This window comes from Bidens hawaiensis, unplaced genomic scaffold, assembly GCF_021521415.1.
Source record: "Bidens hawaiensis isolate Kalapana, Puna unplaced genomic scaffold, B.hawaiensis_p1.1 tig00030490_1, whole genome shotgun sequence".
NCBI lineage: Eukaryota > Viridiplantae > Streptophyta > Magnoliopsida > Asterales > Asteraceae > Bidens > Bidens hawaiensis.
In genome coordinates this window covers 184683-202744 of record NW_027495074.1, presented here as the reverse complement: position 1 = coordinate 202744, position 18062 = coordinate 184683, and the positions used below count along the sequence as shown (strand labels likewise).

Genomic DNA, 18062 nt, shown 5'->3' with positions numbered 1-18062 from the left:
TCATCAATGAAGACGATAACCGACTTATCCAACATCGGCCGACACACCCTATTCATCATGTCCATAAATGCTGCAGGAGCATTTGTTAGACCGAATGACATTACGAGAAACTCGTAGTGTCCATACCGTGTTCGGAACGCTGTCTTAAGGATGTTTGCCTCCTTCACTTTCAGCTGATGATAGCCTGATCTGAGATCTATTCGTGAGAACCAACTTGAACCTTGCAGTTGGTCAAACAGATCATCAATCCTTGGCAAAGGATATCTATTCTTTACCGTAAGCTTATTCAACTCACGATAGTCTATGCACATTCTCATATTTCCATCCTTCTTCTTCACGAACAACACTGGTGCGCCCCACGGGGAAACACTTGGTCTTATGAAACCCTTGTCGAGGAGTTCTTGCAGTTGGGACATCAATTCTTTCATCTCAGACGGAGCTAGACGGTAAGGTGCTTTCGCGACGGGCTGGGCTCCTGGTATTAAATCTATCTGGAATTCTATCTCTCGCTCCGGTGGTAGTCACACATGATAGGAACATCTTTCATTTCTTTCGTCTCGGCCGTAGCGTTGACAACATACGCCAGGTAGGCACCACATCCTCGGCGTAATAACCCTTCGGCTTTTATCATCGAAATGACGTTAAACCCTGAACTTTCTTTATCACCGTAAACCGTCACCGCACTACCATCTAAAGACCTTAGCTTTATTACTCTACTCTTACATACTATCTGAGCTTCGAACTCAGACAACCAATCCATTCCCAAGACTACATCGAACCCTCCTAAGGTCATAACATACAAAGTAACAGGGAACTCATGTCCCTCTAACTCTATCTTACAATCCTTAACCATTTTTGTTATTTTAACCGAAGTGTCACTGGCGGTTTCTACTATAAAAGTTTCAGACACTCGGCAGCCTTTCATTTTAGCTAGTTTACTAAATGTCGTAGCTACAAAACTTCTATTCGCACCAGAATCAAATAATACGGAAGCAGAAATGCCGTTTACTAAGAATGTACCGGTCACAACATCAGGAATCTGTCTAGCTTGTTCCTGGGTCAGCATATAGGCTCTGGTCCTCGGCCTTGCTTGGTCAGAATCTTTCTTCCCACTACCTCCAGCCTCACCTTCAGTGCACTCTCTTGCCATATGGCCTGTCTTGCCACATTTGTAACATGCTGACTTCGCACTGCACTCATTGGCATAATGCCCTACCTTCCCGCACTTATAACAGGCATTCGACCCCATTCTGCATTCTCCTCCATGAGCCTTTCCACATTTGAGACAAACATCAGAACTTCTACCCCACTTGCACTCACCACCATGCATCTTTCCGCAGGTCTTACACGATCTCTTTTCCCAAACTCTGGGTTGCTTGTTCTTGGGGTTCAATAACTGTGTACCCGGTCGCTTGGCAGGAGCGATCCACTTCTTCTCTTTCTTCTCTTTCATAACTGCTTCATCTATCAAGCCTCACAGCAGAATCAAAGGTACCAGGTCGACCCATCTTAACCAAGACGCGAACATTCTGCGGCAGTCCCCTAAGGTAACATTTGATCCGCTTGGCCTCGGTGTCCACCATATCTGGCACCAACCTTGACAGACGGTTGAATTCAGTGGTGTATTCGCGGTGTGTCATCTTACCCGCCTTCAGACTCAAAAACTTCATCTCAACCCTTTCAACCTCCGCATCAGCACAAAACTTCTTCATTACCAACTCCTTCAGATCATCCCACCTCATCGCCTTTACCTCTTCCCGACTCTTTCTCTGCTCAACCGACTCCCACCAGTACATTGCCTCATCCTCAAACGATTGGGTGGCATAGCCCACAGCTTGGTCGGGACGGCACTCGCTAATTCGGATAATTTTATCCATAGCAGTTATCCATTGAAGAGTAGCGATTGCGTCTCCCAACCCAGTCAGTTTCGGCGGGTCACAGCCCTCGAAGGACTTATAGTTGCACCCGCCTCGGCCCCTCTTTCTATCTTCAGCCTTCACAGACCTTACCACGCTCGAAGCCTCCCTTTCTCCTTCATCATATTTCCTACCATCTCCTTCCGCCCTCCCAGCAGTTCTTTCACGGCTTCCAGCAGACCCTCCAGGAGTAATATTCTTCACAGCAGTGGCTACAGCTTGAACAATAGCTGCTTGGATTGCGGGATCCAGTTGAACCCCTTCATTGATGATCGGACCTCCTCCAGCTGCGCTTCCCTCCTCTCTGGTGTTGGAAGCTGTCTCAACCAAAGGTCGTAGGATACGACGAGGCCTGCCACGACGTCCAGCGCGACCTCAAGCTCCCACATCTCCTTCTGTTCCAGCCATCGTATTCTAAAAGGAAAACACAAACGTCATCACTAAAGGAACTATTTAGTACAAGGATAGTAAGGCTAACAGGTAATAACAGTGGCCAATTGTGATTAGCTGATCACGTTACTTTTCCGTGTCCTATACACTTCCCTTATGAGTCTATTTCTGTTGGTTCTATCCTAAACAGTTAATCAATCAAGTAATCCTATCCCTAACATTCACATATCCTTTCTTTAGTAATCAGGCAAACATTAACATATATACTTAATCATACACTTTACCGTTACTGAGCTTGCTTGAGTGGCACATGGCATTCTTGAACTGGCATCTTCTTTCTTTTCTTACTTAAATCCCATTCTCTGTTCGAGTCTAAGCATGTAGGATGCTTAAATCTCTCGAACTTTGCTCTGATACCAACTTGTAAGGCCCCGTTACCGGTAGCCCTACTTTCGTGTTGGATTTACTCATAAACGCAGTTCTAAATATCAGAGTTAATTAAAACATTCACGGAACATTAAAAACATTCAAACCATTACATTCCATAACCATAATTCTGGTCTTATCGAGCATTCATAGTCATTTAAAAACAAAACATAGTCTTTTAAAATAAAACATCATAGCAAAATCTTCAGATGCCAGCTTCGTCCAACTCTGCCATGTGTCTTCCTCAAGCTACCTGCCTCATTCTACTCACATGCGTGCCTACTAAAAGTCAGCTACGCTGAGTGAGTTCTAGTTAATCACATAATCATACAATACCTTCTTACATTTCATACTTAACCTCTTAAATTTCTTTCACACACATAAGTGCATATACTTTCATTCTTACTTTCATACTTTCTATACGTACATAATCATACGTTTTAAAGAGCCTTTCGCCCTATAACCTCACAGATATTATAAGGGTCTGGTCCCTAACATCACAGATATTATAAGGGTCTGGTCCCTTTGTTTCGTGTAACTGCACCATACCTGTTCATACATGCTTTCCTTGACAATACGTGTAATCTCCGAAGAGCGTTCACGTACCATCATCATAACATACATACATTATGCATACATCATATATTCATACATACATCATATCTCTCATCATACTTATCAATCATGTCTTAACTACCACCTGACGGTTCATGCAATATCCGAAGATCGTTCACGCACCGTCAAGCAATCATCATACGTAAATCATACAAGGCATACACTTATCACTTAAGATAAGTGTATTCACTATCACATCGAGTATGCACACAGCCCCGAAAACATAACAAGAAAGTGGGGCTAGAAACTCACCTTAAGGCGGTTGTGTTCACCGTTTACGGTTATCCCCTTCTTTAGCTGTGCGCGACTAACTGTATAATAATTATACGTATCAATAACTATCACTACACATATCGTCTTTCTAGTTTAATTATTACCCTCAACGAACGGGGGTCCGGGGCAGCGCCCCTGACAGCGGGGTTCTAGGGGCGGCAGCCCCTAGCGGGGTCCAAGGGGCAAAGTCCCTGGCTGGGGTTAAGCTGCCAGGTCAGCTTGGAAAAATTTTATTTTCATTAACTATCTTAACACATTTTCCATTAGCATTTTGAATCATTGAATAATATGCTACTTAAAAGTTCAAGGGCTTATTTGTAATTAAATCATTCTTTTCTAAGTCCAGTGATCATTCTGTCATTCTGTTAAACTTCTAGTTCGTTACTTATCCTTAACGAACTGACTTGCCATGACGAACTGGTTCTTGTAACGAATTGGAACCTTTAACGAACTGGTTACTTACACGAATTGGACTTTTAACGAACTGGACTCTTAGCGAATCAGTCCATGTAGCGAACCAGTCCAAGTAGCGAATTGGACATTCTAATTCGTTATCTCCTTTAACGAACTGGTCATAACGAATCAAGGGTAATTCGTTACCCTTTTCCCTTAACGAATCAGAGACGAATCATAGGCGAACTAGGGCTAGTTCGCTGTGCCCCCTAATGCGAATCGACTAACGAATCACCCTCAGTTCGTTAAGTCCCCATAGCGAATCACCCTCAGTTCGTTAAGTCCCCATAGCGAATCACCCTCAGTTCGTTAAGTCCCCATAGCGAACTAGGGTTAGGTCAAGAATGTCAGAACATTCCCTGACATTCCCCTTAACCTCGTACCACTATTCCGGCGCCGCCTTTGCCGGAAAGCTGCCGGAAAACCGTGAACACGTCGGAAAAACGAGTTTTAACTCGTTTTTCACCGTTTTTCGTCCCGTTCGATCCAGATCTGAGCTAGGGTGACCCCTAAGCTCATCATAGGTTCGGTTTATACCCGATTCCACCCGGATCTCGTGACTTAAACGGTTAACGGTGTCGGCTCGTCGTTTCATGATTATATCTAACGAATTTAAGCTCCTACAACAAAATACTATCATACCTTGGGTCGGGATCCGTTTCTTCTTCTATATTTCGGCTAGAGTGAGAGAGAAACTAGAGAGAGAATCTTAAGTGTGTGTTTTGGATGGTGTAAGGGATATGTGTAAATGAATTAAATGGAGGATTAAGGGTATATATATTTTTGATCATGGGCTTAAGCCCATGGTCTTTCCTTCATTCCTCCATAACCCATATCCATTTACCCAACACAAGTCCATCTCGTATTCTATTCAACTAAACCGATAACGACCCGCTATAAAATAAACGAACTTTATTTTATTAATATAACCGAAAGTAGGATGTTACAGTACCTAACTTGGTGCTACAAGTACAACTTCTATAGCATCAAAATTTGAATTTTAAGGGTTATATTTGTCTTTTTATCAATCACTAATACGTAACAAATTGATTTGGTATGTATATAATTACAATAATTACCCTTTATCTATGGTTTTTTTTTGTAAATTTAACCAAAATTTACATTTCAAGCCCATCATCTTTATCCACATATTCCTCATATCTATTTTTCTTACTATTTTCTTTATATATTCAACTATATTATGATTTCTAAAAAATTTGAACATACCATTGCAATGTTCTTATTTTTATCTACGTTTTAATATAAATTTTATTCAAAACCGAGGTGCGAATTATAAAGTACAAGTTATTGTTGCTTCTATTTACAAGTAGTTAAAGCATAAAACTTACAACTTTTCATATGTATAATTTTAGCATTACCACTTTTTTCTCTTAAATGCAACTACCAGTATAATCACTACATCTATTAAAATATTTAGATAAATAGAATAAATTAAATATGTAAATAATTTGTAACATATTTATTCTATTTATCTAAAAGGCTATTCTATTCATCTAAAAGGCTTATTATCCAGTTACAAATAACATATCACTTTACAAATTAAATAAACTTACAAAAACTTTTATTCAATTATGGACTTCATGATTCTAGCATAAAATCCACCTTGGCAGAAGCTTGTTTTTGTGCATCATTGAAGTAGGCTGCACAAAAAATAAAATCAAAATGTTAATAAGCAATTTATTTTCCGGAATTAACAGTGAACGACTCGAAGAATCACAAACAAAGATCTCCTACTACGGTCAGCATGACTAATCCAGTCACACTCGCATATAGACAAACTTACCTAGCCACCAACACCAAAATAATCATAATAATAAAAATGATGATTTTAGCTCACCCTTTATTGACTCAGTTCTGCTTTAGCATTTTGGGACTTTACCCAAACATCAATTTTTGCTTCCTCTATTTGATACCTACATAACACATTAGATTATTTAGTAATACAATTTGTTTTCAACCTTCAAATAATATTACAATTTTAAATTACTTTTTTAATCATCCATCTAAAACATAAAATAAAAAACACACAAACTCAACAAAAGTAACAACTTTTTAACAGCTGCGAATTATAGTCACATTAAAAATCCGTTCATAATAATAATGCATGTTGCACATAAATTATTATTATTATTATTAGTTACAATACACTATATGTATCAGTTACCTACTAAATTTAAGGAGACCAGGTTATGTATAAAGTTTGAAATTTTTTATTCTCTCTACAAATTTTGGCGCAAATTAACCGTTAAAACAGTTTTACATGTGATTCAAATATATTAAGTGGGTTAGTGAGGTGACACATGTCATAATTGTATTTGTTAGGAAAGTGTAAATGAAAACTATTTAAAGACTTAATCGTTTGTTAACAAAACATCCCTGCAATGTCTCAATCAACTTCTACCATAATGAAGATAATCCTAAAGGGAGCACACACAGATAACAAGATAATATTTAATCCAAGTTATTCATGCTTACATAAGTTATACTTTTGCACATTTTGCTAACTATTAATTTTTGTTTATCATGTTTGTTAGTTTAAACCAATTTATACGGCTACAAAACATGACGTAGAGGGAAAATCAAAAGTGCAAGTAACAAAAGAAAACCTAAGGCATTCACCTTCTGTAAAAAATGCTTGACTATATAGTATAGATATATATTTTTAATTTTCTCATTTACTGATTTAAATGCCAAGAGACTCAAAAACCTTTCAGAATGGTGCTGGAATGAAGTTATTAATGTTGACGACTCTGATGACAATCAAGATGATGATGGACTAGCTGATAAAACTGACTCGGGTTTAAATCCTAAGATGAAAATCAAAAAGCCACGTGTCTGTCCAGAAGCGTAACTGAGTTACTCATGTTAACTCTTAGATCTCCTAAGTTTAATTTTGTTTAACTTTAAATTATGTTTGATCCTGCTTGTTTGTTTGTTTGTTTTTGTTCACTTAACGTATGCCATCTTTATTTTAATGAATGTTGAGTCCATGTTTTTAGTTTGATGTTTGTTTGTTATTGTTCACTTATGTATGCTATCTTTATTTTATTGAATGAATGTTGAGTTTATTAAATCTCATGTTTTTAGTAAAATAGTTCATGTAATGTTAATTTGTTTATCTCTTGTTTTTAATTATAGTTCCTAGATAGAAAATAACTATTTATTTTCTTTGAAGAGAAAAATAATATTAAATTTTTGAAAAAGTTTGTTATCTCCTATTTTTTAGCAAAAATGCTAGGAGGTTAGGAGATCATGGGATTAATTGGTATGCACGATTTGAATCCCATGGTTTAGTTATATTTGTTTAAATCATTGATGCTAAATTGAATATAACTATTTATTTTCTTTCAAGAGAAAAATAAAATTAAAATGTTTATACTTATCTTGTGCAACACATATTCTACAAAATATGTTTAATTTAAGTTTCATTTATAACTTATGTTTCTCACTAACATAATCAATCAAGTATTTAAATATGTATCATATTACCAAATTAATCTAAATTAAAAACTACTAGCTCAATTAATTACTCCAGCAACCAAAAATAATGGCAAGCTTACCTTCAGTTTTCCTTTAGAGCCCGCAAGTGCCAGCAAAAAGGGAGAATCTTATGAGAATTTTAAAGTAAAAACAGATCCCTGACAAAGTCAAAACAAGAACGAATGAATGATTATTCTTATGTGTGTATAAAACAATTAAAAGAAAAAACTTTTATAGTAATTAACTCGGTAAATAAAGTCAAAAGAAACATACAGCTTTCCGGTTCTGTGAAGCAATACAAGACGGTTGATTATTTGACAAATCCCATAGTTTAACCTGAAATTACATAAACAAAAAAGATTAACCAAATACACATGAAAAAACATTTAATACTACACAAACTATTGAATAATCAATTACCATTTTGTCTTCAGAACAAGTTGCAAGAAGCTAAAAAGAGACGACATAAAGTCAAACATGGTCCAAAAACAATAAACAAAAAGCCAAGTGCTAGGTTAGAAACTCGTGAGCTATACAAAATGGGCTCGTTTGAAAATCGAATCGAGCGGAGCTTACAAGAGATCCATCCATAGATAGGGCTCTTATTAAAGCTCATTTAATAAAAAAAGTTTGAGCCTCAGCTTTATATATCAACCTCAAGCCAGATCACGAGTCTAACCGAGCTTTTATTTGTTCAATATATTAATGAAATCATTATTTTTATATATAACTTAATATATTTACGAAATTCTATAAATAGAATACTTGCATTTCTTACTCAAAGTTTAATAATATAAATAAATAATCACGGTTAACTGACAACAAAATTGTTACATAATATAAAACATTATCTACAAAAATGTTTTATGTGAACCAATTTTTTGACATATAACATAATATTATTCATTATAAGATAGGTAAATAGTTTATGTTACTTGAATTTTGAAAAATAAAATTACATGTCATACATATGTGTTAGCAGTTACTTGAAAACGTGGGTTCCTTTTTTTTTGGGTGAGTGTGTTGCTTCAATATAAAGAATGTAACCCTAACCTCTTTTTTGATCTGCTTCAAATCTCAAATTTCGGATTATCATTCTCAATTCATAGTTTCAACAAGTTCTTACATTGATAGGTATGCAATGTATTTATTATTTTACTATTCTGCTATAACAATTTCTTATATGTTCTTTTATTGTGATTGCATTTTTTGGTTGAATCCCCTACAAATCATTTTAAACTATAAACATATCTTACAATCTCAGATTACCTCAAGTTCTCTCCGTGAAAGCTTAAAGAATTTTGAATATACTCTCAAAAGTACTTTCAAAGGTATGTACTTTATTTGTTTTATAATTGCACCTACTTTATAGAAATTTTATAAAATAACCCACATTATTGTGTTTTATATGTTTTAGTTTGGTATGTGTTTATATGTTTAATTTAAGCTATATTGGTTAATGTGTTTCATCTGTTTGACAAATTTTTTTATTAAATGTTTTTATTATAACGTAGTTATTGCAAAATAAATGTAATTAAACAATATAAAATAGACACACAAAGACAACAAAAGTAGTTTATTATAAACAAGCATACCAGCATTGTGACCAATATATGACACCAGTGCCGCTCTTATAAATGGACTTGTCCTCTACTCAAGTTGAAATGGCTAGAAAGCACGTTTATTCCTCATAAATTCTGCCCAAAAAATTAACTATATATTAATATTGGTATTCCCTCACGGGTCATTTAATACAACTGACATGTTTAATAAAGTATATATAAAATAAAACTTACCTTTATGATATCCACATGCTGGTCAACTCCACTCTCATCAGGAAAAAGAGGCTGAATTTACATATGACAATTTGTCAGGTCATATAAACAGGTCATATAAACATTCTGTATAAATCAAAAAAACAATTTTATAATAAAAAAAAATTATTTAAGTTGTTTTAAGATCAAAACAGATGTATGAAAATAAGTATTTTATATTATTCTTTTCTTTTATCAAATTCAGTTCATCAGTCGCTAACTTAAATAATAATAATAATAATAATAAATAAATAAACAGAATATATGGATGGGCTTAGTTTTTTTCTCGACATTAAGGTATAAATTCTATTGCATATAAAATTGCATTCAAACTAAAGTATTTTTTTATTATAACCTATACAAGTGTCGCTACGAAATCGGTACAATAACGAACCGATTTTGATTGAACATCGGTACCGATATTGGCATTACTTGAACTGATTCCGACTAAACAACATCGATACCAATATCGATTTTAAGCACTCCTATATAAGAAAACATTTGAAGGAAATAATAATAAATAACATATAATAAAGCAAATTAAAAACAATAAAAAATCATTTTCTAAAAACATGTTTTTGAATAGTCTTGATTAAAAATGAGAAAAAAAATAAAAAATAAAACGTTTTTATATTTAATACATCTTTTACATCTATCTTTTTTATATAGAAATTTTTAATACAAGTTATTTTATTCAATATATACGGTTAAGAGTAACTCGAGATGGACTAGCATTCAAAATTGCATTCAAACTGATGTATTTTTTTTTATTATAACCTTACAAGTGTCGCTATGAATTCTGTACAATAACGAACCGATTTTGATTGAACAACATCGGTACCGATATTGGCATTACTTGAACTGATTCCGACTAAACAACATCGGTACCAATATCGATTTTAAGCCTCCTATATAAGAAAACATTTGAAGAAAATAATAATAAATAACATATAATAAAGCAAATTAAAAACAATAAAAAATCAGTTTCTAAAAACATGTTTTTGAATAGTCTTGATTAAAAATGAGAAAAAAAATAAAAAATAAAACGTTTTTATATTTAATACATCTTTTACATCTATCTTTTTTATATAGAAATTTTTAATACAAGTTATGTTATTCAATTTATAAGGTTAAAAGTGAGAAAATACAAGTTAAGAAAAAAAACTTATTTTGGTAAATATTTTTCAAATCACTCATTTTAGTAAATACTTTTTTCTCCTCCCGCGTTTTGGTAAAAAAAATCAAAAATATGTTCGACTCTCCTTTTACCTTAAAAAAATGACAAATGTAAACTAAGACAATGCAACACATATCAAGCATAAAACAAGTAGATATTTACCAAACACTCATACTAACCAAAACTTTAGCACTTCCAAAATCACATAGCTTGACTTGATGTGTATGTGGGTTTACCTGTTAACCAGAAACACAAGACTCTTCAATAAACTATCTTTGTTCATTAATATCAAACTAAACATTAAACAAACGGTGCCTTAAATCATCACTGTTATATCTTGTGTACAAATTATAGAATATACATATAGCAAAAGGCCTACAAGTAAATTTTGAGGCTTGATGTCCCTGTGACACACTCCAATGCTACCATGAATGTAGGCCAGGGCTCTGAAAATGCTAGGAGGTTACGAGACTATTGAATTTCACTAAATATAATAACGCACAAATCGTTTAGTTTCTTAAATGGGCGGTGGATTGAAAAGGGGGCTAACTACCAAACCCTAATTACTGACTTTAATCACACTTCTTTATTCATTGACAGAAGATACAATGTAACCCCATTATCATAAAACCTACAGAGGCCGATTTCTACAATCAAGACAATTAATTAAAAAGAAATCATACCTACAAAGGAATCAAATTGGGGATTTCACCATGTTTGATTGAATGGTGGCCAAGACGTCAGATTTGTTTGGAACGTGTTCGATGTGCAAAAAGGGGCGAATATTTTTTTAGGTTTTTAGTTGGAAGCCATGGAGAAGAGAATGAAACTGATTTGGGGAAAAGGAAAAAGTCACGTTAACTTTTACAAATTTATCTTTTTAGTTTTATTTGAATTTCAAAAAAGCTAGAAATTAAACATTAGTATATAAGAGTGTTAAGAAACTAAAAGTAGATAATATATATTTTCTATTATTGAGATTAATAAAGATTATTTAGTTAGATATTATAATAGTTTAATGATGTAATATTGCCTTTAAATATAATAATCATATCAAGGTATACATATAATATTTATTTAAAAATATATTAAATAAAACTATGTCGGGTTACTCGGGTATATAGAGGGTAATTTGGACTATATTATTGGGTAACTGGGTTGGTTAATCGGGCACATTACAAATCTCATGCCCGTCTCAAACCCTAATGGAAAGAGTATTTAACCTTTGAAATGTTTCGGGTTTTTCCATTAAGTTCAAGTTTCATTGAAAGACATATCTTCATCTTTATTTAAAACTCATGTATGTTACTAGCAGTTTTATTTTTGTTTATTTTCACTTTGTATGTTTTTTTGTTACTTTGTTGTTATATATATATATATATATATATATATATATATATATATATATATATATATTTGTGTGTGTATATACATTAACCCTCCAATTAAAAGTTTTGTCATTCTTTTATCGGTTAAAAGTATAAAAATAGCCCAATTGCTTGAATTATATTATGTGATTTAGTTGGCGCCTCCTAATCTAAAACCGTAACATATTCGTACGACTAAGGTATTTTTCATTATTTACACATATATGACTAATTGTGTTTCATTTACATCCATATATTAAATTAGTAGTATTCGCTAATATGAACTCGTAAATTAGGCAATTCGGTTTTATTTATATAGTCAGAAACGACCATTTTTATATATTTTATATATGCAAGAAAACTCTCTTTGGTTTTTATAATTACTAAATATATTTGGTTATCTTTAATTTAATAAATTATACATGTTAAACTAAACACGATTTGTCTTTTTTCCAAACACTTTTGTTTAGATCAAAATGACTATATCGTCCCTTCCGATTATGGTATTAATGCTGGAGATTATTGCAAAACTCCCTCCAAATGCTATAGCCCAATGCAAGGCCGTCTGTAAGGAATGGTTAGCCTTCATATCAACGCCGATGTTTCTAAAGGCTCACTGTGATTACATGCGGGCATCAGCGGATCAGAAAATTCTCGAGGCGGGTCCACGATCGTGCAAGGTTCGCTCGTTGAATTATAAAGTCGCGAACTATTTCTTGGCCACCAACATTAGCATCCCGTTTAATGCTAGACCAGAAAATTTGTTATTTTTATCAAGTTTAGATGACATGCTATGTGTTTGCCTAATAAACACATGGGAGTTGATTGTTTGGAATCCATTGACAACTTTCTTCAAAAAGTTGTCAAACTCGAACAAACAAGGGTTCTACAAATATAACATTGATTCAATCGGCTTTTGTGTTAACTCTTCATACGATTACAACATCGTACACGTAAAACGTAGACGGGGTACTTTGGCCATTTATGTCTATTCAATGCGATTAAGCTCATGGAGGGCTGTACGCTTCTTGAAATAACGCCCGTACCATAACGAAACCTTCAATTGGTCGTCGGGAACTTTATGTGGTGATGGTTTATACTTCACGATTTCCCAACGCTGCGAATTTGGTCAAAAAATTATACTTCGGTTTGACGTAAACACGATGGAATTTTCAGAATTAAGCTTGCCGGATGTCCATGGTTTTGGAAATTTGGGTGTTTTAGCCGATATAAATTCCGAGCTCCATATGCTTGTTAGTCCCGGATTTATAAAGTATGGTACTGTAAGTTTGTGGAAGTTAAATAACGATGTATGGATAAAGTTGTTATCTTATAGTCATAGAGTGTCTATAACATTTACGAGGACTACCTCTGTCACGTATTACAATTTAAGTGGCTCGTGTCTTGTGATCACGGAGTGGGGACAAGTGCTTGAAGTTGACTTGAGCTTCGATCATCTCGCTTATAAACTTCCTTCCTTTTGTAATGAATTCAACCATGGTGCAATCTATACCGAGACTATAGTTTCTCCCGGATTTTAGTTTCGTGTGCTTCTATCATGCATTTGTTATAGTGTTTGACATGATGTCTATTCCAGTCTAATTTAATTTTTCATTCTAGGGAACTCTAATTTGTGTTTTATGTACTTTTATTTGAATGACATGCACGTTTTACTTAAAGTCATTTCTATGTAGTATAGATTATTATTGTTGTTGTTGTTGCTACTATTTGTGTTTGGTTACAAACTTCTTTTTATTCTGTGATGGTATTACATTCAAATCAAGGCGCATCATGTAGGCGGTAATATTATGTGTTACATGTAATAGTTATATTTTGGACGTAGTTGTTACAATTGAAAAAATTAATATCATATTCCACTAAAAGATTGGTTTAGTCTAAAGTTTTAGTTTGGAGAGAAAACATCAAATTTCTATATAAGATAACAATGAACAGCCATAAACAAAAAAAAATAACTATAAACATTAACACTTCTTCTATACTAGCATGTGCGTAGTATTAATATTAATTTATTATTATAAAAATGAAATCAAAGTAACTGACAAGTAAATAATATGACGTTGAGGCTTGTGAGAAATTGCGAACGGTATTGTTAACTTTAGGAAATTAACAATTAAATTTGTCTATCAATTCTAAAAATGTAAGAGACATAATTAAATTTAATATACATAAAGGTATTTATGGGAAAGGTTGAAAAATAAGTATGCAATGAGTTCTAGATTCTAAATGAAGTAGATGTAATTGGTCAAATGGTTATAAGTTATAACAAGTCATGCGACCACAATTCAAATATTAAAAGAGTATATAATGAAATATTCTAAATACATTTAAAATGTTCCAATATAAAAGGTTTCAAATTTCGTTATGAAATACATACATACATACATATATATACATATATATATATATATAGTATAGACAACTAAAAAAACTTTTTTATAAAATTCAATAAATGTTTTTATTTTATATCTTACATTTCTTATATGTGTCTATGCATGTTTTATTGTTAAATATGTAAGAAATCTTCACATTTTGCGTTTTACTCTTTTAAATTCCTTACTATTTTTTAATATTAGAGTATTACACATTTGTTTTGAAGGGTTTAATTGATCATGAATGAGCATTCCATTGTTGACTCTTTTTCATCACTCACACAATACGGAGTTTGGTATACCGTGGCTTTTGTTTGGGTCGAGTTCGTTTTGCCTATAGCTCGTGAAAACAGATTCTTGGTTGTTTTTCTCGACCAATCCGTAAGATATTTTTTTGGATTTTGCACACACAGTAGAGCTCTATTTCATATACTAAATATATTTTTCTTTTATAGAGACGACATATAGTGGCATTCGTCCCGACAGCTATAATGCGCTTTTACAATCACATAAATTTAGTGGGCAACGTGTTCGTACTATATCGTTTCCAGATAGAGAGTTTCGAATACATAGAGTGGCCAAAACATGAAAACCATCTCTTGTTTGGCGGTGATTTCAAGATTGTATTTAGCGAACACACTAAACTTATTCGATTTACAAGCCATGTTCCACGAGGGTTCTGTTTGTACCCATTAGTGCCTTCTATAAAAACTCTTACGCACGACAGGAGATATGAAAACATAATTACCGGTACGTATAATCACGGTCCTTACATACATCCTTCTATCATACGCTAATTTTATTATATGCATATTTAAAAGAACTTGTATATTGGTTTTAGCTGTCGGTGGAAAAATTATAATGGGCTCGCGATCGTATGGTACTTATGGTTTAAGTGTGTTTCTTCAAGATGTAACGTAAGTCAATATACATATGATAATTATAATTTTCTGTGGTTTATAATTACAATTTTTGAGGTTTCTAATCTATATTATATGTGGCAGCGGTCACATAATACAACTGTATTTAGACGACACGACGCAAATCAATATTATAAAAACTTTTCAAGCAATGTTAAAAAAATCTATTGTGTACGCATCCCGGGTCAAGCTCATTCGTTTGCGAGATAGTAAGTTATACATTTTAATGGGATTTTTCATTACTAACACTAATTGTGCCATGATTATTTATAAACTTATAAATGTTTTATTGCTTATAGGGAATATTTTAAGGTCAACGAATTTAACTACGATCCATTATGAACCAGACATGCCTGAAGCACGTGATATTAAGATCATGGGTTGTTCTTTTAGTCCGTGTTCGTGTTGAATAACATTTGTCCTCTTTAGCTTACTTCCCATTTTGTTTTAAGACAATGTTATCTTTGCGTTGATTTTGTTTACCTCTCTTACTTTACTTCACAAATTACTTTAATACACCTTCGCATATGTGTTTTGGTTTTCTTTACCTAAGTATTTATTTTGAATATTGGTTATCTTTTTATTAATAAAGAGCGATAGTTGGTTAGAATTAATAAACATAGATTATATACACTTCAATTGGTTATTCAAATATTCAAACAAACCATGTATATTGGAATTTTAGATCATCGGGACCGAACCCGGTAGATTGGCGACGCGAACGACCTGTAGGTATATTTCCCTTTGTAAAAAACACATGTAAATATAACATATCCATATCATTCTAAGCGGTGTATTCACTTAAGATATTCATTAAAAAAGATTTTTTTTCTTCAAATGTCCGTAGGCCATAATTTAAGCACGATATATACAAGTGGAGGCACACTGGCCGTTTAAGATTTTTACAGTAAATTCAGATCATCAAATAAATAAAGTAAAAATTGTCTTTTAATTTTTAATTGTTTTAAAATTAAGAAATCAAATGCCGAAAAGTTATGACCAATAGCCTTAATTTGAAATTTCTCATACATACTATAGTACTATATGTATAGTATAGATAGATTACATAATAAATGTTGTTATTAATAAAACAAACTTAACTAATTTTAGATAATACATTTTTACTAACAATGAATTCTATGTTAGTATGTTTTCTATTTAAATAGATAGGCTTGAATAATAACGTAACTAAAGAGCTGTCATTGGCTACATTTTACATACACACTTTATTAATAATCCATATAATCATAATAGTTTTTAATATGTATTATAAAATTAAAAAGTTTAAATACATAGTGAAATACATTATAACCGTAATAAGGGAGAAACCAACCCATTATTGTGTTTAATATAATTTAAAAACATAATGCAAAATATATTATTCAGTTATATAGTTATTTATTTAAACTATTTCAATGATAAATGTGTTATGCAATTACTATATTATTTGTCTTGTACAAAATATTAATGAATCTGGTTTGTGTGTTGATATTTGTATATTGATTTGTTAACTTCTCAGGTGTGAAACTTTGCGTTATTGACTTATATATGTGACCAATTAGAAGGATTCTTTAAATTTCCTAAAAAGGTATGATATATACTGTTTTTGACTTATATATGTGACCAATTAGTAGTTATAGCATACATTTTACCTACATACTTTTATTAATAATTCATATATAGTTATTTGTTTAAATTATTTAAATGATAAATGTACTCCATATTTATCATAGTAATTTCTTTTGCCAAAAATATTCATCAATCTAATTTGTGTTTTCACATTTGCAGGTTGATTTTTATTATCATTTTAGGTGGGGCATTTTGAGTTATTGACTTGTATCTTTGAACACTCGAGAGAATTCTTCAAATTTCCTAAAAATGTATGATATATGTTGTTAATGTATTTATTTGAAAGTATTTGTTTAATTTATAAATTATTATTTATACTTGCTAATTTCAAAAAAATAGAGCGTGAACCTTATTATTTGATTTACAAGGTACTCGTCAACTTGCAATGACTAACGAAGACCCAAAATATCGTAATGATGTATCTTCCTTATCTGCGTCTGCGTCAGCTCGAAAACGAAAAGAGTATAATGGACGATATTATGCTTCACACAAAGAGAATAAGAAAGCGTCTACCTCTCAAAGTTATTCGTTATTATCTTCGATGGCTAATAGATCAGTAGGGAGGAAACCGCTACAACCTTTACAAACTAATAATAGTCAAATGACACAGATGACAAAAGAGAATGTGTCATGTACTTCGGCTGAAAAATGAAAAGAGCAAAATAGACGATATTATGCTAGATGCAAAGAGAATCGAATTCGTAATTCAAGTGATACTCAAAATATACAAACTCCTGCCGATGATCAACCATCGATCCGAGATGAGAACATAGAAGATGACCCATATAATTTTGTTTATAATGGTGTTCCAAGAGACCATCTCATCTTAAAAGCACAGAGTCCATGTCCTCATTGTGGAGCGAAACGATTTAAATTTGAATTCCCTACCTTTTGTTGTATGGGTGGGAAAACAAAATTAGCAGATTGTGAAATTCCCGTTGAATTGTATCGACTTTTCACCTCGCAAGATGAAATTGGAGAAGTTTTTAGGAAAAACATACGTGCTTATAAAACCAACTTTTCATTTGCCTCAATGGGCGTGACATTGGATGGTACATTAGAAAATATGACATACGGTGTATATACTTTTCGAGCACATAAAGGAATATATCACACCATCGACCAGTTGGTTTCGAGAGATGGAACACCTCGGTACTTACAATTGTATTACTATGATCCTGATACCGAACT

The 18062-nt window shown here is 32.8% G+C and overlaps 2 long non-coding RNA genes across 2 annotated transcripts; both read right to left on the bottom strand.

The window, feature by feature from the left end:
• Positions 1-5607: 5607 nt before the first annotated feature.
• Positions 5608-6657, bottom strand: LOC143580447 (uncharacterized). The gene is made up of 2 exons (XR_013143659.1): positions 5932-6657; positions 5608-5734 (listed from the first exon to the last, which is right to left on the bottom strand). It is a non-coding gene; the product is annotated as an uncharacterized LOC143580447 (long non-coding RNA).
• A 3986-nt stretch (positions 6658-10643) lies between these two features.
• Positions 10644-11019, bottom strand: LOC143580446 (uncharacterized). Its single transcript, XR_013143658.1, has 3 exons — positions 10945-11019; positions 10745-10801; positions 10644-10657 (listed from the first exon to the last, which is right to left on the bottom strand). It is a non-coding gene; the product is annotated as an uncharacterized LOC143580446 (long non-coding RNA).
• Positions 11020-18062: the final 7043 nt, after the last annotated feature.